General features: G+C 36.1%; 1 protein-coding gene and 1 long non-coding RNA gene across 5 annotated transcripts in view; both read left to right on the top strand.

The window, feature by feature from the left end:
• mef2ca (myocyte enhancer factor 2ca) overlaps positions 1-115 on the top strand; it is a 49,005-nt gene extending 48,890 nt beyond the window's left edge. For all 3 annotated transcript variants that reach the window (XM_051910051.1, XM_051910049.1, XM_051910052.1), the window contains one exon: positions 1-115. This exon is cut by the window's left edge and continues 1,391 nt beyond it. The gene's annotated coding sequence lies outside the window, so the exon portion shown is untranslated.
• A 4,124-nt stretch (positions 116-4,239) lies between these two features.
• Positions 4,240-21,309, top strand: part of LOC127521640 (uncharacterized) — a 30,932-nt gene continuing 13,862 nt past the window's right edge. The window contains exons 1-2 of one of the 2 annotated variants that reach the window (XR_007932429.1): positions 4,240-4,520; positions 12,122-12,196. This is a non-coding gene — a long non-coding RNA (uncharacterized LOC127521640). The remainder of the gene's footprint in view (positions 4,521-12,121; positions 12,197-21,309) is intronic. The other variant, XR_007932428.1, reaches the window with a different exon arrangement.

The raw sequence follows: 21,309 nt of genomic DNA, 5'->3' as shown, positions 1-21,309 counted from the left end.
TTGCTACCTGTTGACCACATGAGTCAGAATGTGATTTCAAGCTTTGCCGATGTTGAACAGAGAGGTAAAGCCGTGTGAGCTCCAAAAATAAAGCCATATAAACAATTTCACCAAAGACTTTTTTTCTTTCTTTATTTTTGCTTGTTTGTTTCTTTAAAGAAATAGTTCACTTCCAAATTAAAATTTCCTGGTAATTTACTCATCCCCATGTCATCCAAAATGTCTTTCTTTCTTCAGTCAAAAAGAAATTAAGATTTTTGAGGAAAACATTCCAGGATTTTTCTCCATATAGTGGACTTCAACAGGTCGAAGGTCCAAATGTCAGTTTTAATGCAGCTTCAAAGGACTCTACATGATCCCAGACGCAAAACAAGGGTATTATCTAGCAAAACGATTGGCCATTTTCTAAAAAAAAAAAAAAAAAAAAAAGTAAAATAATATACTTTTAACCTTGCACTACTCTACAAAGCACTGCACATTACGTAATCACATTGGAAAGGTCACGTGTGACGTAGGCGGAAGTACCGAACTTGCAAACACTAACAATGTTGGACGATTTTGAAGTTGGAGGAGAAAATGAGATGGAGTTTTTCGCCCTACCGCGGTACTTCCGCCTACGTCACGCGACCTTTCCAACGTGATTATGTAATGCGTGGCACATCTCAGATCAGTGCAAGACAAGCATTTGTGGTTAAAAAGTATATGAATTTTTATTTTTTTTAGAAAATGACCAATTGTTTTGTGAGATAAGACCCTTATTCCTTGGCTGGGATCGTGTAGAGCTCTTTGAAGCTGCACTGAAACTGACATTTGGACCTTCAACCCGTTGGTCCCCACTAAAGTCCGCTATATGGAGAAAAATCCTGGAATGTTTTCCTCAAAAACCTTAATTTCTTTTTGACTGAAGAAAGAAAGACATAAACATCTTGGATGACATGGGGGTGAGTAAATTATCAGGAAATTTTAATTCTGAAGTGAACTAATCCTTTGCATATGGATTGCTGGAGTATTAACAGACCAGTTGTCTAATGTTTCTTCAGAGACAGATGTCTTTGCATATTATGTTGCGAAACAAGTGTTTTGGTGAAAGATACCATCCAGAATTTGTATTTTTTTTGTATATTTCAAATCCTTAAAAACTCTGGTGTATTACTCATCAAAACACGAGTGCACGACATTTTACAGACACATTTTTCTAGTAGGTTTCTGCAGTTCCAGTGTCAAAACTAAAAGGCATAAATCGTGATTTAAACCATCATGACACATTCAGAGGCTCAAATATGATTACTCAGACCATTTCACAGCCTAAACTGAGATTTATAACTTCATATTTAAAACATAAGTCTACAGTAAACTGCTTATAAAATATTTACAAGAAAATACAGGCTCATGGTTGAAATTAGTGTTAGGTTGTGGTAAGCTGCATGTGATTCTCCTTGTTTGTCTTTTAGGGATTGTTTGATGGAGCAATTCATGCCTTTATTAATAGCAAAATATACAGTAAATATCAACTATTTTAAAATCATTTTGCAACGTCGTTGGCTGTCTAGTATGCTCACATTTTACTAGACTGGACTGATAATCATCTTTATTGTTGTAATCAAACACCTTTAACAATTCATCATCACATATACATAAGAGCAGAAAATAAGAAAAGAGCTGGGTAGAATTTCTAGAATTATTTTAAGAATGTTTGGTTCTAAATACACCAGTTTTCACATGAAGAGATGTTTGTATTTGCATTTGAAGCAGTAAAATACCGCCTTTGTTTGAATTATAATAGCTGTTGAATCCTACTCTTTTCTTATAATGTTGCAAATTTCAGTCGCGTTTGGAAATATATCGATATCTCAGTTCATAAAAACATACACCCAGACAAATCTTCCGTGAAATTAAAGTCGACGAAATAAGTTATAACACACACTGTACGTCTGAGCTTAAATAAAGAAAACATATCGACAACATGAGGATATTATTATTATTAATAATAACTAAGCGAAAACACGTTCACGCCTTTGAATATAGTATATATCATTGTTTATTCCATTATAGCTGTCATCAAAAACAACAAACCAAACAATAATTCCGCAGTAAAACATATTTCTGATCATACGCAAATTTAGTCACATCTTTATTTTGAGACTACTCATAAAAATTATAAACACATAAAGCGTTAAAAAAAAAAAAAACATTTGAGATAGATAGATAGAATTTGTTCAGCTGGTGCAAATTCTTCAGTTCATTAATGTAATAAAGAACTGAGCTCAAAATATATTCAGCTGCTCTTTAATTTATGGTGAAAATTAAGCTTTTACCTGTCTGAAAACTGTGCTAAATGAAAGAACTGCATCACTGTATAGCAACGATCATATAAATCGAATAAATCTTTCAGATTCATGATTATTAAATGCCCTGATGGAGGAGCTGCTGTTGGACTGACGCTGCCGCCAGGTGTCGCTGTAGTGCAACAACAGGCGGATCTTCCTGTCAGAATGGACAACTGTCGAAATATAGAAAGCTGGGATAATGTATAACCTATTGTAAAATACAAGAACTAGTAATAAATACGTTTATTATAATGCATTTTAAATAAATAAACGCTAATAAGCACACAGATTTCACATCCAAAATTCTTGCATTAAGATCACTGAGATTTCTTCGAGTTTAGCCTACATGACAACAAAGATCTTTATCTCGGGAAATAGTAGATATATCCTAGTCTACATTTTAAATAAGAAATTTGCTCTGTAATTGTATTCTGCAGTAATTGTAATAATTTTAATCTAAACAAAACCATTGTGAGTGTGTGTAGGCTACGTCTGAGTGTGTGTGAGAGAGTGTGTGTGTGTGTGTGAGAAAGAGTGTCGTTGTTCTGCTATATTTCCTTTCCTTTTATGTCCATGAACGTACTTAAAAAAAAAAAAAAAAGGAATAATCAGCACAGAAAAGATTCAACCTAGATTTTAGATAGATATGTACTGCACATTATACAACCATGTATAGCTATTGATATATTTTATTTTAAAGGCATTCTTAAAAACAATATTTGCTTTGAAGCAAAAAAGGTGTGATAAATAATTGCCATTTTGCAGTGTTTGTTCGTTAAGAAAACATGTTTGCGATTTTCTCTCGTCTCCCCGTGAGCAAACACGAGAACAGTCAGCATGAACTCAATCAAACACACATCTGACGCCTGGAGCTGCTGGATTCATGTCCGTTCGACGCAATAGCTTTTAAAATCAAATGTAAGTTTGGGGTTATTTTTTAGCTAGTTAGCTAAACCATTTGATTCCCTTTAGTCTTAATTCATAAATCTACAAACAAATGTTCTGAAGGTCAGCATCTAATATGTTTTTAATAAAACTCGATTGTTCTCTTAAAAACTAAACTACAGTCCAGAGAAAATGCTGTTTAATTTCTGTGAGAAATAATCTACATGGAAAAAAATCTGAAAGATTAATATTGTATCCTAACAGCTCAATTCAAAAAATACTCACCTGCTGAAGAAAAAAAAAAACTTTGAGTTGCTTTGAAATTCTCAGAGAATACAGATGAGCTCGTGCAGCACATGTAGACGCTGTTCTGCCTGGTGACAAACACAAAGACACATCAAGCAGCTGATTATTACAGGCGTTAATTTCTCACATGCTCTCATTTCCTTCCTCCAACGACATGAACGTCCAGAATATTAAGAAATAAACTCGTAGATCAAGATCCCACAGATTAGAAGATTACGATTTATTTTTTATTTTTTTTGCACGAGACATTGTTTCGTCTCTATGGTGTAGCCTAGTCATTATGGCTTGATTTGCATATTGAGCATCACTAATTTTCTCGGTGTATCTAAATATGGCTGCACGTAACAAACAAGACGACGTCATTGGACGTGACCCCCTCCGGTCCTGCATCAAATGAGTGTCAGAATAATACAAATATAGAAGACTAATAAGAGTAGAATTAAAATCAAATAAAAAAAAAAGAAAAGAAAAGAAAATGGTACTCCTAAAGGAAGGGAAAATATCCAAATTGTAGAAAATACCAATGGATACGGATGAAAGACGATATACATTACAAACAGCACGAGGATTCAGGTAAGTCACACCTGGTCACGTCACTTAGACATTTTGTACCTCGTGCAACAAAAACTCACACAGCGAAATCTGAGCAAGTTTGGGCAATTGAATAAAATATGAATTTCATCGCACGTATAATGCAGAGGTAGAAGGGGTGGATCATAAATTGCCCATGCCCCCCCTCTCAAGCCCACCCAAACTTGCAGGGCTCGCGCTGCACTTTCCATTCGCGCTCGAGCGCAGGCAGCACGTGAGGAAGTTCTGCTCTTCCCTCACACCTTCATCCTGTCTGTGGATGGAATAAGACCGTTTCAAACGAAGGTGCCTCGCGCATCTTTAGCAAACATGTCGTAGAAGGATTTCGAGGATGTGATTTCTAATCGAGGATGTTCGTTTGTTCACATCCAGATGACTGTTTTTTGGTGCCATGGGGAGTCCAAAGAGAATGTAAGTTGCCTACTTTATGCTTCTAATTTTGCAAAAAACAGGCCACGTGAAATCTGTAGCTTTAATATTATGTAGAATTATTGCATTATTCATAAAAGGAAGAAGTAATAGGCCTATATTATATGTAGGCTATATATATAAAATGTTTGGCCAGAGTGTTTTCTCAATTGTCCTTGTCAGAAAAAGGAAAACTGTTGATAAATCAAAAAAATGCTAAATGTAATATTATTTTTTAACATAATGGCAATTATTTGCTTGTGAATTATATTTAAACAATGTATATATATCCAAAACAAACCTTTTTAAAGCACATTTGGCTGATGGAAAGTCTTCACACACATGCGTCTTTGACCTGCACGTCACGTGCTGATCAGCGAACGATAACAGATAAATAAGTGTTAATTGTCCTCTCAGTGTGACGTCACGCTGAACACTCTAAGTGGTTAATTGCTTCAGGGTGGTTCAATTAAGAGCTACTATTAAAGATCAGATAAAAAGGCATTTTGCTTTAAAATTAGGCTATATTTGATAAATATATAACATCTGAATGATCTGAGTAATTTTGAAGCCTTTAAAATAAAGGCAAACCTTTGTTTCACTGTTTGCATCCCTGAGAGAGAATAGATGCTTTTATAGAAGCTTCATTCAGCTGCTTTATTTTCTCTCATTTAGAAATCTTTACACATGCATTTGTGCTTTCTATTAGGTTCTCAGAAAAAAAAGCAAAACATTTATACATGTGTGTGTTTGTATGTCGATTGTGTTCGGACTAAAATGACTAAAATATGTACCGTGGAAAATGTATTTCGAAATATTTACATGCATATATCGCTTTAATCAGTGGTGGAATAATGGTTAGATAATTTTGTGCATCCTTCCAAGTGATAATATTTTAGGGTTATTTGTCATGCTTATAATATATTAACTGGGATCATTTTAGTCTTCTGCTGCTGCAGAAACGAATAAGGCAAATTGAAGAGCGAAAATTCTCAAGTTCATGATAATATCTGAGTCATGTTGATCTGTGTACAGGCCTGTTTACATTCAACAGATCAGCAAAGTATTTCTGAAATGTAAGAGACACTTATTCTACTCACAGTGATTAATTATAATTCATAATTAGTGCGTTCCTTAAAAATGTCGCTACAAGCGTTTTCTGAGGCAAACTAACTATAGGAGTTTCGCTCTTACAACTAAAACTGACGAGACGAGGCATCTTGCAAAACGAAAAAGAGGGTCTATAACAGCAGCAGAAATTAAGGGGCTTTTATGCATCTACTTATAAAGAATAGACTATATTAGAATGTCCTAGAAATATATCAAATGTTAGAAAAGCAGAGGAATTTGCCCTAAGCCCTGGTTCATTTCTGACTCTGGTTTATATTCATAATTGCACACTGCAGAAAACCGGTGCGCGTCGCCGCGTGCGTCTCCAAATGGACATTTAAATTCCCTGTGACCTCGAGACCTCTGACCTCACGAGATTTGTGCGCATTTTGGGCACTAGAGATGAAGCCCATTGAGTGCGTCAGTCCTGTCATCCGTGAGCACGTCATCATCCGTGTGCCATAAGGACGTCATGATGTTACCCTGAGCAAGAGGAGCGAAAATGCCTCCGGATCAAACCTGCGCGCATTTTACGCATGTTACGAGAGTGATATTTGAAGCCCAAACCCAAGTACGCATGTGTTTACTCTACAGCTCTCGCACTGTGCCCGATGCTGCCTTTATGCCTTGCGTTTTTTGCTGCGTTCCCGTTTATTCTCTTGCATGGATACGCAGGATTTCATGCGTACCCGCACTGTAAATCCAGCCAAGCCGAGCTCCGCTTGGAATAAAAGCATCCTCGCTGCTATGGATGGACGTAGCAGGCTCGCGTCTTGTAGATTTATCTTCATCGTTCGGGTCAAGAATTAAGAAGTTCTACAATTACGCGCGGGAGCCAAGTTGCATCGGATCGACCTCATTTGGAAGGACAGCGAGAAACTTTCTCGGGATTTTTTGCATGAAACTAATTACTCGCATCTGGTGACTTGGAGTAATTGGGGCAAATGGGCTTTTTGCACTTGTTGTGGGGCGACACATCATATGTTGGAGGCGTGTTGTTATCTTTGGTTATCTAGCTGTATGAGTGTGCTGGTCGTCATAAAGCTAGATAACCGAAAGTAAGGACCGCTTCTATCAGCATCTCAACGTGGAGCATTAAATATAGCTGTGTGCAATGAAAAAAAAAATATAGGCGTTAGGTGTGTTATTGCACGTGCAAACGCTTCAGGGTGATTTGTTTGTCATGCACATCATATGTATAAAGCTTTTGGGTAAAAGGATGAATGCAACGCACACAGGAGACACGCAAGACAAAGGCGTAAGTTTGTTGTGGTTGTCAGCTCAATGGAACCCACGTGCGTCCGAGTATCGTTGACTCTGGACTTATTCAAGCTCCTCAAATGAAATAATTGGGACATAATGGGATGGAGGAAGGAATGGGGATGGATTGGTATAGAAACTCATCCTTAATTGATGCGGTCGAGCGCACGTGGGGGAGATGATGTGAACGCCCGTGGACCCCCATTCCCACGCTCGAGGGCAAGTGGGCAATGTCTTGTCTGGGGCAGAATATGACAGACAGCCCTGTGAGGGAGGGGGGCTGGGGGGGTCCAAGTGCACCCTGCTCATCTGCATCACTGTGGAGGGTGGAACAGCGGAGCTGGAGTGAATGGAGGATGCTGGAGAGCCTGTGTGTGACGGGAATGTGGAACGGGATGCTGTACTTAGACATCCACACACGAATCAACGGGCTACTCGTAAACTATCCACGACTATAGGCCCACATAGAGGCCCCAAGAGCTGACAACTGATTTAGAGTCTCTCTCTCTCACACACACACTCACGTCGTTAAGCAGCTGGCTACACATTAGGAGTTTCTTTTACAAAAATTGTTGCCGTGTTTTTCTTTCACTTTCAAGTGACTTCTTTTGTTTTTATAATGAGATATAAAGACATATTCTATATTCAAAACCTAAACTTAACCTAACACATACCCTGCGTTTTTATATTAATTTAATATCATCTATTATCTTTATTGTATACTGAAATTTTTTTAATTTTGCTCTAAAAGTGTAATCAAAATTGTGTGTGTGTGTGCATATATATATATATATATATATATATATATATATATATATATATAGTTACCTCAAATACAATATTTTAAAAGACAAAAATGCAATTTTTTTTTTTAGAAATTAACATGTACACTGTAAAATTGTACACTGTATTTTCATGATTTGTTATCACAACAGTTTTTCGGTTGTCAAATCAACTTAGATAATTAATGTGGTTCAGATAACATAATATTTTGAGTTTCTGTTGATTAAATCAATCGCCTTCTTTGTATTAACTCAAATTTTTAATTTCAATGAACTCAAAATTTTAAGGCAACCAGGTAACTTACTTTTTTAAGTTAAACCCACTATTCTTTTTTACTTTATTTAACAAAGCAATACATAAACATTTTTAAAATGATGTTTTTTAAAGCAAAAAGTAAAATAACCTCATAATTAAAGGAGCATTTACAGAATTTCCTGTGCAAACCATCACATTTGTTTGGATTTTATTTAAAAAGTTACTTTTTATTTGTCTTATCTGAATGTTTTGTTACATTTCATTTAGTTTATTTTTCGTTTGTGGCATAATAAAAATATTAAGGGAACAATTATTGTTCACACCTTTGGTGTGCAAATGCAAGTGTTTTACATCATATCTGTTACTGTATTGTGTATTTTGGCATATGGAATCAGTTTTGATGGTCAGAATGAACTTGAATTTGACCATGAAGCACATGCTGAACTCTGAACTTTGAATCCTTAGGGACAGAGGGCATGAGAGGTCAGACAGGTCACTACTAGACCCACTGAGGTCAGACTGAATTCTGGAGCTCAGAAAGAAGATAACTTGACACAAATTATTATGATTAAATTATTACAATTATTAGAATGTATTTTCAAAGTATTCAGGGATGGCCACTTTGGTTACGCAAAACATTTGCCTGAGCAAAATATACAATTTTAAAGAGATTCGAAATATAACTTCATCCAAAGATCATTTAACAGATCACACAGACCCCGCTTTCACAGACAAGGCTTAAGCCTATAGTCACAGACTAAAATGCATGTTTAATTTTTTTTAACTGAAAGCAACTTGCACTGAAATCTTAAAATATTTCAGTTCCATTGTTTTGTCTCAAGATGTACACCAGTAATGTTTTAAAAACCTGCTTAAATGTTCTTATTGAACTAAGGCTTAATCCTGGCTTAATCTAAGCCCTGTCCGTGGAACCAGGCCTAAAGTAATTAAATCGATCCCGTATTTTAGGTAATTATTATTATTTATAATTTTCGGCCTTGGTAGGATATAAAATGACTTTTGTTAAATAATATTCAAATGTAATAACTCAAACGTTCAGTAGTGAGAGAGAGAGAGAAAGATCACAAGAATATCTGCTAATCAACCTGCAGTTATGATGTGCCCGCCCACTTTTGGCAAATCTGTCATGTGTGATGAGCTGATTGGAGTTTCCATGGAGATGATGAGGCGAGCTGACTCTATAAGAGCTGGAGGTGCCAGTGTGTCTATAGCTGCAATAAAGAGAATCACCTTGTGTTACTGTGTTCATTACACTGAAATTTCTATCTTAGATCTACTGAGAGCAATTTATAATAAGAACATAATCTGTCATCAGCGCTAAAAGATATTAATACTGAACCACATCAGTTATTAATAAACATAAGCTGTATTTCACAGCAAAGCAAAGATGATCAGACTAAAACAAGCTGATTATGTAGAATGAATGAATGGGCTACAAATATACTGGAACTACATTTCCAGTCTTCTGTAATTGTGTTTCCATCTCTGATTTATAAGAAATCCCCTAATATTTTTCGACAACAGCTGATAGCGCAGTCTGCAAATGACTTTGTACTTCATAAATGCTGAGCCGGCTCATTAATATAACGAGACTGCTAATTTGCAGAGAGACTCTGGGATTTTGATGGAGAAACACGAGGAGTCGCATTCATGCATTGATGGGCAAAATAATACAGAATCAACCACTGAATTCTTGCTACTAGTTTTTGACTGTAAATGGACTGTAATTAAAAAAAAATGACAAAACTATCAAGGTATTTTTCTGTATTCTGACAAAACCAAGATTCAATATAATTGCTTTTGACAGCAGGATTGCTTTGGAAGAACAATAAAAGCACTGATTTATGTGATGTTGAATGAAATCTGAAAAAATATATTACATACAACCCTTCTGATTAACCGTCAGCAGTTCATGGGCATCTCCAAACGTCATTGTCCACCGTGGAATGGATGCCTCCTGTTTGCCACCATCTTATAGCTTTGGCAGTAGAGACTGAGAGGGCAATCCCAAAATGTCTGCTGGCACACACACACACACACACACACGTCGCGCGCTTTGCATATGTCACATCACAATAGCTGCCCGTTACCATGAATACCAATTTTCTAATTAGCACCATTTTCATTGGTTTAGCACCCTGAGCTCCAGCGTATGATTGGTGGTAATGACACTGCATGGAGATCCTCAGGAGAATCGCTTTTGATGAACGTTTGGCATCTTGTGTTTTGGTTCGACGTTGCATGTATAAACTACATGGATGAAGACGTGCAGCGATAACAAATATTATGACTTCTTTAGCTTTGTATTTCAAGCTGAGTGCATAAATATCAGAATTAATTCTCTATGCACACATTTCAAACATTTCATAGTACAAAGATACCAAAGAGAGGAATTTTAGGGAGTCACATCAGTGGCACACATGCAATATGAACAGAAGAAGAATAGATGGATGGCAGACATGAGAAACACTGTTAATTATTCATTCACATTTAAGATATTCATGCAACAATAGGTGCCGTTTATGCACTTGTGGAACAAATCTTATGCGTGAACACATTTTGCTAGTGGCCTTTATTTTTTCTTTTTGACTACAAACAAATACTGTCAATTAAAAGATAATGCATAAAATGTCAGTAAATTTTTTCTAGTACACTCTTAAAAGGTTCTTTACTGGCATTGACGGTTCCATGAAGAACCTTTAAAATTCGAGCGCACAAAAGGTATTTTATAGTGGAAAAAAGTTTTTTAAATGTTTGGATGGTCACACCACACTTTTCATTCCATTGACTTCCATTCTTACACATGGGAATGCCAGAGACCATAAACGCAAGCTCATGTGAAGAAGTTTTGCATTTCGACGCATTCTGTATCAGGTGAAGATGTGTGACCAATAGAAGAAGATCAGTGCGTCACAACATGACCTCTTGGCTAGATTAAGGCAAAAAACTCACATAACGAAAGAATCCAGTAATGTGGCGTTGAGTGTGTAGACTTATTATTTGTTATATGTTGAATTTATGTTTATAAAAAAAAGACGCCTCAGAGTGTGGCATAATATCCCGACCATTATATAGTTCTTTTAAGAACTGAAAAGGTTCTTTGCGGAACCAAAAATGGTTCTTCTATGGCATCGTTGCAGAAAAAAACCTTTTATTTTAGTAGTGTATGGTGTAAATGTAGCTCAAACAGTAGAACGTGGCAGTAACAAAGTGAAGGTTATGGGTTCGATTCCCAGGAAATGCATGAACTAATGAAATGCACTGTAAACCCTAATGCTCAAAATAATTAATTGGTTTGAGTAGGGCAAAATCAAACAAATTAGTTCAATCAAATGAACTTTTATGAGTTTTTAGAACTTTTTTTCTTTTGAGTTCACAAAACTAACACATTTTAAGTAATAATCTGAATTGTTTCATTGTTTTGCCTTTTATTAACTTGTTTCTTTTAATTTAGACAAACTTAAGTTTAACTGAAACTGGGCTGGGATTTCTATTTCCCAGCATGCTTTGCCTTGGCACTCGAAAGGGAGAGCAAATGCTAAAATTAAGTGTTATACAATGTTTTTTTTGGTGCAAGATTAATGTTAAGTAGATGATTTAGTAGCGTTTAATGCTTTGCTAATTTAGAAGAGTTTCTGTTATGTGGGTTTTTGGGGGTTATCATCATGGTGACGATTGGAGCATGAGCTTAGTTTGAAAACAGATTTATGTTAAATGTACTCTTTCAGCAATTGCTATGCAATACTAATATTTATCCAAGTGTTGTGTTACCAAATAGCCTTTGCTGGATTAGCTAGTTATAACTAGCTAAATGTCCACTACAAGAAATGTTTGTTGAGATTACATGATCATTTTAGCAAATTAACAGTATGAGTACAAAAGTGAAATCTGCCAGTTCTGCTTGCTTAAACTTTGAATTTCTTAACTTAAAAAAATTGATGTAACTGATTACCTCAAATTTTTTGAGTTTTGCCAACTTATTCAGGATTACAGTGTATCTTGAATAAATAGGTTGCTTTGGATAGAAATGTCTTGCAAATGTAAATCTAGACATTATCTAAACATGAGACACTGCACTCACCATTAAATAGTAAAGCTAACAGAATAGTAGACACAATAATGTGCCTTTATTGTGGGTGTAACATGCAATCTCTGTTTCTCTCTCTGTGTGTTAGAGGCAGCTGGAGCTCGGAGACGCCTGCAGGAGGAAGTGGAGGCAGCGCTGCCTCGTGAGGCTGATGCAACATGAGGTGAGTGGAGAGCCAGAGGGCAGAAAAAGGCATGTGAACATCCTCTGCGGACCATTCATAGACACATGAACATGTGCGGGTTTGCTCAACATGCTTGTAGCACGTTTGAGATTTGTTTTCCCATTGCATACAAATCCAAAAGCACAAAGATATGCATGCAAATTACCAAGATGGAGTAGCTATAAGGGAAAGACAAGCAAAAAATAAAATAATAAAATAGGTGAAAAGTGTGGTTAACGGTGGGAGACACAACATTACTGGCTGTAAATATTATTTTAAAGATATGTTGCAGTGTTAATCGCGATGATATTTGTTGCAATACAAGAATTAGCTAACGGAACGTTCTCAGAACTTTGGCTAACGTCTGGCAAGGTTCTCTCAAAGTTATGAACAAACCTTCTTCTAGTAATGTTAATAGAATGTTTGTTCTTGTAAAATGTTAGAACAAAAATGTTATTTATACAGGGTTTTTTCTGAAACGTTTCAGTTGGACGTTAGTCTAACATTTTTTTAAATGCTACTGCTTGTTCCAGAACGTTCAGAGAACATTCAAGTAACATTCCCATGATGTTTGCGAAATGATAAAATAGAATGTTCCCTTAAAGGGATAGTTCACCCAAAAATGAAAATTCTGTCATCATTTACTCACCCTCAAGTTGTTCCAAACCCATAAAAATTTATTTCTTCTGTCAGCGCACGACATATAGTGTCGCTGTGCTTCGGGCAACCCGAGTTCGAGTCCTGCTCACGGACCTTCCCCATCCCGTCCCCCTCTCTTTCTCTCCCACCTCGCTTCCTCTCCACTCTATACTATCCTATCATAATAATTGCAAAAATCGCCAAAAATATATCTGAAAACAAAAGAAGATATTTTGAAGAATGTCGGAAACCAAACAGTTGATAATATGGAAAAAATACTATGGAAGTCAATGGGGTCCATCAACTGTTTGATTACTGACATTCTTCAAAATATCTTCTTCTGTGTTCAGCAGAAGAAATAAATTCATATGGGTTTGGAATATTTTGAGGGTGAATAAATGATGACAGAAACAGATGTTTTAGTTAGCAGGGTACTTTGATCAGAAGAAATGTTTATCGAGCCAGAAGACTCAGCAATCACGGTGTGTGTGTGTCTGAATCAGGGTGGTTTAGAAAACCAGGCCAAAGGCAACATTAAACCCCTGACCTATTTCTTCAAATCAGGTCGGTCGTATTGGACTGTTACATTAGACTCCCATTGAAGTCCTCTGTGATAGCAGACGCTAATGATGTGATATTTCAATTGTAATTATGAAACGGTGAGTCTGCGTGAAGCTGAAAGCATTTTGTGTGCACAGAAGTGGAGTTAATAATAGAATAAAACAGCATGCAAATATCAATAAGTAACAACAAAACAGTTCCACATTAAATATATTCATATTTTTTTCTGCAGTTAATTTGTTGATTGTTGCTAAACAAGCACCGCTGTGCAAATATTAACAGCTCAGCTTTCATCCAAATCTTCATGTCGTCCAAACGTAAATGTGTATTTTTGTCTGTGAGGTGGATTTGCACGGCTCCATCTTTTTTTCTTTTTTTTCTTCTATGGTTCCCACCCAGGGAACAAAAGGCATGTGCATAATAAAATCATGCAAATGCATGCAAATTTCAAAGCCAAAATAGGGGTATGGACTTGGTGCTTTCCTTTGTGATGCAATCATCCCCCTCACTGTGTACTTAAAGTGCTGGGTTAAGCAGGAGACAAAATGCTTTGAATGGACTAGAAAAGAGAACAAAAACGAAAAACAGGTGTCTTTCCCTGTGTGCTTTCTAATGTTTTTTTACATTAAAAAAAAAAATAAAATACATATAAAGGAAGAAATATTTATGGGAAAAATATTTTATTGCTAATTTAATAAAAAATGCATTCACACACAAGCTGTACAAGAAAATGTATAAATTTATATATGTATTAGTGCTGTCAAATCATTAATCGCATCCAAAATAAAAGTTTGTTTACATAATATATGTGTATGTACTGTGTATGTTTATTATGTATATATAAATACACACACATACATGTGTATATTTAAGAAATATTTACATGTATACCACTATAAAAAAAAAAGAATTGTTGGTTTAACTTAAAAAAGTAAGTTACCGGGTTGCCTTAAAATTTTGAGTTCAGTGAAATTAAAAATTTGAGTTAATACAATGAAGGCGATTGGTTTAATCAACAGAAACTCAAAATATTATGTTATCTGAACCACATTAATTATTGAAGTTGATTTGACAACATAAAAAAGTTTTTATGTTTATGTTTATAAAATTTTATATATAAATATTAAATATTTTTCTTAAATATATACATGCATTGTGTGTATTTATATATAAAAATAAATATACACAGTACACACTCATATATTATGTAAACACAAACTTTTATTTTGGATGTGATTAATCGTGATTAATTGTTTGGCAGCACTAATCTGTATATATTTTTAATTATACACTCTTAAAAATAAAGATTCCAAAAACGGTGATCCCATAGAAGAACAATTTTTGGTTCCCCAAAGACTTTTCAGTGATCAGTTGTTAAAGGAATTATTATTTTTTTCTTAGTGTGAAGAACATTTTAATAATCTTTTCCCTCTTTTCCCCTAAAGAATGTTAAAGGTTCTTAATGGAACCAATGATGCCAAAAAAGAACATTTATACTTTTTAAGAGTGTATTTATATTTAAAAAGTCACATTTTAAAATACATTGTTGATGTTTGACTTTTAGTAGTGATAAAAGAATTAGCACAAAATGCTTTCATATTTAGGCCACGTTCTAAACGCATTAAGCTGCGTACAAACACAAAGTGGGTCTTCTTACTCCAGACGAGAGGGGCTTCTCTCTCAGACACAATATGGCGAGATGAGCACAGGCCCAGCGTGCAGACAGACGCCTCACAAGCTTCTTATAATGCGTGTCGACATTAACATTCTTGCATGTCTAATGCCGGGCTCGCAGCAGACACACAGTGTCCGGAGAGCGTGTGAATGGGGCCGTTATAGACAGCGCGGTCTTAATGATTTATTAATCTGCGCGGGCCTCATCTGAATATCGGAGCCTGGATGCTGAGAAGCTCTGCTGGGCAGATGGGCCGACTGCAGACGTTCAGTGTGTGTGTGTGTGTGTGCATGTCGCAGTGCTGACGGCCATGCATGACCACAGAAACACACACTGCAGAGCTGCATGCTATTTCAAAAGGCAAAGTGCCTTCACACAGACCAGAAATTCAGTTCATGTGAGTGTTTTCAGTGTTGTTTGTTAATCAGTTGACACATTACAGTGTCATTTTGAGCTGATTGATAAACTGATATTACTAGTATATAGAGTGATATGCATGATAAATTCAGTTGAAAGGGCAAAGCTTGGATGCAAGAAATCTTTATTGACTGCGTTTTAGAAGATGCATTGAGTTTTAGCCCAACAGATATCATGTTTTCTTTACAACTATGTTAAATGGGCTTCTGTTCCAGTGTGTGAAACTGGACCTAAATGTACATGCTCTACTTTAAACCCATTTTACCCTTGGATTTAATCTGAAATGTGTTGTGTGAAAATTTGCATCCAAATCATTGATAAAACATGGCTGCATGAATTATATGTACCAGTGTAAGTGAACGGAAACCATTTTGTGTGTGTTCTGGTACAGTATAGCTACATGCAGCCCTTATTTAAATGATAAACTTATTTCCATTGTTATAATGTACGCTGTGGGATACAGTATTCAAATATACTCTACCATTCAAAAGTTTGGGTCAGTAAATAAAAAAATAATAAATAAAAAAAAGAAATTAATACTTTTATTCAGCAAGGACACATTAAAATGGTCAGAAGTGACAGTACAGTTACAAAAGATTTCTATTTAAAATAAATTCTGTTCTTTTGAGCTTTCTGTCCATCAAAAAAATCCACTTCCACAAAAATATTAAGCAGAACAGCTATTTTCATCATTGATAATCAGCATATTAGAATGATTTCTGAAGGATCATTTGACACTGAAGACTGGAGTAGTGATGCTGAAAATTCAGCTTTGCATCACAGGAATAAATTACATTTTAAAATATATGAAATAGATAGTTATTTTAAATGGTAAAGCCGTTTTCAGCTTTTAAACACTGCTAAACTTATATTAGATTACAAGCATTTTCACTTAGTCTCAGACATAGTCTCAGAAAACCTTTTACATGTGCAAAAACCCACGTTTTGAAGCACAAAGGCCTTATTTTAGTCTAGTTTTGGGATGCTTTTTTACATTACTAAAGCCGGAGTCCCTATACGGGTCTTTTTCCAGACTTCTGTTAATGTGTCTCTGTTGAAGTGAGTGGCGATTAAGCAGCGATATTTCAGCCCTATGAGAGACGCTGCTCTCTCTCGGGTCCCATGATGGAGTTCTGTGTTAAGAGTGGTGATGGAGAGAAAAAGTGAAAGAGGGGAGGACAAATTGGAGGGGGCTTACGGTGGCCCAGTCAAAGGCTCCATTGTGCTGGGGCGAGGAGCAGAGTTAATCAGGAGACCCAACAGTAATCAACGGTAGAGTTTGGGTCGGACAACTGCTTGGGTAAACATCCATTGTTCTTGAGCTGAGGTACCAAACAATGCCAGCATTGTCCCCGGGTCTCTCATTAGGGTGTGCTGGGGGTTACGAGCTCTCGGCTCGGGCTGTTAAGAGCTTCGGAAGCGGATGGGAACCAGAGGGGTAAAGCTGAGTGGAGGGGGAGAGGAACAGGCCTCTCACAGTCCCTTCGCCACAAAACCTTTTGGCCATGGGCCGCACAAGCCGCAGGAAAGAGAGAAAGGCCAAGCTTGTCATGACATCTTCACGTCAAAATCTCACGGAAGGCTCTCGTTTGGGAGGGGGGTGGGGTGGAGTTCACAACAGGAGAGGATGATGTGAAAATCAATTAGAGAAAGGAAGTTATGGACATCTATAACCAATATCAATAAAACACTGTCTTCACTAAATGTATCCCATTTTCATTTTGTTGGTGGTGAAAATATGTTTAAATTCAAATAGACCATGTAAGGCTCTTTTAACTTTTAAAAATAACTTTTAAAAAATGACAAAAACAAAAACCATACACTCTCAAAAATGCTGGGTTAAAAACAACCCAAGTTGGGTTGAAAATGGACAAACCCAGTTGTTACAGATATGTGATGTACATTGTTGTGTAAGTGTTGAAGAAAATGCAATAAAATATAGTATTATAACGAAAATGGACAAACCCAGCGGTTGGGTTAAATATTTGCCCAACCTGCTGGGTAGTTTTATTTAACTCAACTATTGTTTAAAAATGACTGTATTGCTCGCTTAAAATGAACCCAAAGGATGTTGAAAATTACCATTTATTAATATGTTTAATAAATGAACAATAAACATTTATTAAATTGCTTATTAATAAGTGTTCACCTTTTGACTATTATTGTTGCCTCTAGTAATTATGTGTCTGATTTTTAATTTCCAACAACCTTTGGGTTCATTTTAATCCAGATATATAGTCATTTCTAAACAATAGTTGAGATAAATAAAACTGCCCAGCACGTCGGGCAAACATTTAACCCAAATGCTGGGTTTGTCCATTTTCAACCCAACTTGGGGTGTTTATAACCCAGCATTTTTAGAGTGTACTATTAGGCAATATTCAATAAACTATAAAATGTGACCTATTAATAATAAAAACCTCAGTAAACTGACAAGTAAAACTATTAAAGCTTTAACATTTTTTGTTAAAAACGAACAAAATGTCCTTAATGAGAGAGCTCATTAAAAATCCGTCTTTCAAAAAGTGTTTTTACCTCACCCCGATTCATTATGGTAAGCCTATAATATTATTTTAGAGATGTCGGGGCGGATTTGCCGGGAATTTGCATACTTCCATCATTTACGTCATGTCCGTCTTGTCATGTAAATAAAGAAAAGAGATCCGGTTATAGCGCATGTACGGTGCAGTTGTGTGGAAGGTGTTTTAATGTCGCACACGGACAGTAATTACCAAAAGAAGAGTCCTCCGCAAGTAACTTGCAGTTTATGGTTCAACCACTAGAGGGCCGTTACAGGTAACGTTACATAAATTTGCATTGACAGAATGCTGTGTCGGCATATAGCGGTTGTTTTACATCGACTTCGAACATGGTCTTTAAATTTCAATTTATTTAACATGATGGTTTAACAAAGTAGGTGTAAAAGTAAAACTGTAAAAGTACGTCGGAGGGTGAGGGTGGGATCATGTTAAGTGAAATCAAGGTAAAAGATGACTTCTTATCAGAGTTTTCTCCATTTAGTTTTTATGTGCTTATGTTAGCAAGTGCTGCAGTTTTAGATTAGCTGTATCTTATGCTTTCCAACATGACTTTCAAAAACTCTCCTTTCACTTGCAGCATTTGTTCTGAATGGTATTAACTCATATACATATTTTTCATATTTGTAATGAAGTAGAAGGTCCATAGAAGGATGACTAGTGTGTGTGTGTGTGTGTGTGTGTGTGTAACCAGCCACCTGATTTATGGAACTTCTGAATTATGGATTCATCCTTTTGGATGGACGAATCCACTTGCCAGCTGCACACTTCTGGCACACATTTACAGTAGATCCCATTCTAACCACTCAGCAGAGTAACAGAGAGAGAGAGAGAGAGAGAGAGAGAGAGAGAGGTTCATATAACACTCTTCCATGAAGAAAGCATGTTACTGTAATTAGACAGCGGATGAGTTTGGCACAAGGATAATTTCCCCCCAAACCCTTTCATCTTCCTGTTCTCTCCCCCACCTAATTTTACATAATAGTAAGACACAGTAGGCATAAAATCTCTCCTTAAGTCATGACATGGCCTCTATATGTGTGTTTAATGAGTATGTATGTGCTGAAAATGGGGGCCTTTTGTTCGTTTTAGAATCTGGGAAATTTCTGAGCACTGCGAACCATTTATCTACTATTTTGTGTGTGAGAAAATGGACGCTCTTTCGTTCCATTGCTTCAGTCTGTGGTATCTCTGTTATCTCAGAAAGCACATTGGGTCGAAACTCGCCGTTCTTGTGGGGATAAAATTCGGCTAGTGTGTGAAATGGGAGAAGAGGAACTAGTGTCCGCCACCCGGAGCCATTAAACCAGGACAGGGCTCAGAGAAAGGGAACTCGGCGCTCTGGTTTGTGATTAGCTGTTTTGTTGGAGATATTTTGAGGTTCGTTGGCCTCAGATAATGTTCCCTAATGAGTTTAGCTGAACCTTGTGTACAGCAAGAGGTTATAGGGGTCTCACCAAATCCTGTGTAATACAATGACTACATGACTACATAAGGCCCAGTCAGTGTCATCATACCACATTTTTGCTAATTTCAAAGCTATTGCATTTGATTGGACTGTGAAAAGTGCTTGATATTACAGTTTTTCTCAATTGCTTTGGCTCAATTCTCAAACGAGATTTTTTTTTTTCTCAAAACAAGTTCAGATCTCTGAAGAATTAGTGTCTTGTTCACATCAGATTTGAATTTCTTATTGATTTAAGCATGCGTTTTGGCACATATAAGTATACAATTTGCACGTAACTAAATGCACATGGCTTGTTTATCAAAACTGATGAGTTGATGCTCATTGAAATTGACAAGCTTTTCACAGCTTTTAAACAATCTTTCTTCGTGTGAGCCACCACATGCAAAATGATCCATTCACTTCTCAAAATCTGTCAGACATGCATGTATATTCCATAAATATCTGTCATGCAATGTTTGTAATGTCTGCTAAGTTGGCAAATGGCCTGCTATTGTAATGAAATAGGAATCACAATCTTATCAATCAACCAATCAAATTTGCAAGTATATATATGGAGTCTGTCCCGCACAATCACTACCATTTTTGAACATGGAGGAACATCACAACCTTAAATATCAGCAGCTACATTTGTATTTATACAGTACATTTATTTTTGTATAAATGTGTTACATGTAAACTGAGAAAATTCACAGTTGCTTGTCGTGGAAGAGCTATAGGAAGATAACAAAGAATGTGAATGTGTAAAAATGAACAAGCAACTGTGAATTTCCAGTTTACATGTAGCACATTTCTACAAAAATGAATGTACTGTATAAATAAAAATGTTCATTTTTATTGTGTGAACTACAGTATTGACTTTTCCTAGTAAATTTTTACCTATTGTTGAAATCTGTATCTAAAAAGCTCAGTGTGATACACAAGAAGATCTTTTGACCAGTGTGGCTCACAAAATGACAAAAATACATTTTATTTTGGTGGCACTGGCCAATTTACTGACAAAATAACTTCTATCTAATCAGAAACTGTGCAAAATGTATATATTTATACATTATATATATATATATATATATATTTAATGACTCACGTCTTTCTGTGAAATGAGAGCTTTGTAGAAACACTTCCTGTTGTCGTGACCTCACGGCTGGTGTTTGGCATGAGCCGAGAGATAAACATTAATTATGACATCACTTTCTCAAGCTGGCTCCATTCTGACTGCTGTATGGAGTATTCAGACTTGAGAAAATGACATAAGCTAGCAAAGCACAATGAAAAGAAAGGTGTGTGTGTGTGTGTGTGTGTGTGTGTGTGTGTGTGTGTGTGTCGTCGGAGGGGGTGGTGTTACACTACACCAGTGTTGTATGCGTTATGCTAGATTAAAGTGGACAAAAGTATGCAAATATTGTTGCTCAGTTCTTACAGGCTTTGTGAGACAGTCTGACAGAGAGAAAAAGGGGACGAGATGCATGTGAGGTTTTGTTGCCATCTGTGATGCTAACCTTGGGAAACTGTACCCTAATTAGCATAAGAATAATTGATACATTAAATTAGTCTTACAATGTCAGGGTTGTGTAAGAGAGGTGTACAAATGCACACAAGAGGAAATAAAACACACAATTTGAAGTATGATCAATTAAATACATAAATCAAAAAGGCTGTTCATTTTAAAACATTAAGTGAATAAAAGAACCAGTGAAACCAACTAAAAACAAACTAAAGCATTTTGATTTAAAAAGAGAAAACACAAAATTATATATTTTGTTCATTATTCACAGTGTGAATTTATATAATCATTTATTTCTGACTTTTCTAAAATTTC

This window comes from Ctenopharyngodon idella, chromosome 10 (assembly GCF_019924925.1).
Source record: "Ctenopharyngodon idella isolate HZGC_01 chromosome 10, HZGC01, whole genome shotgun sequence".
Lineage (NCBI taxonomy): Eukaryota > Metazoa > Chordata > Actinopteri > Cypriniformes > Xenocyprididae > Ctenopharyngodon > Ctenopharyngodon idella.
Note: the sequence above shows the minus strand (reverse complement) of the source record. Positions and strands in the feature narration are given on the sequence as shown.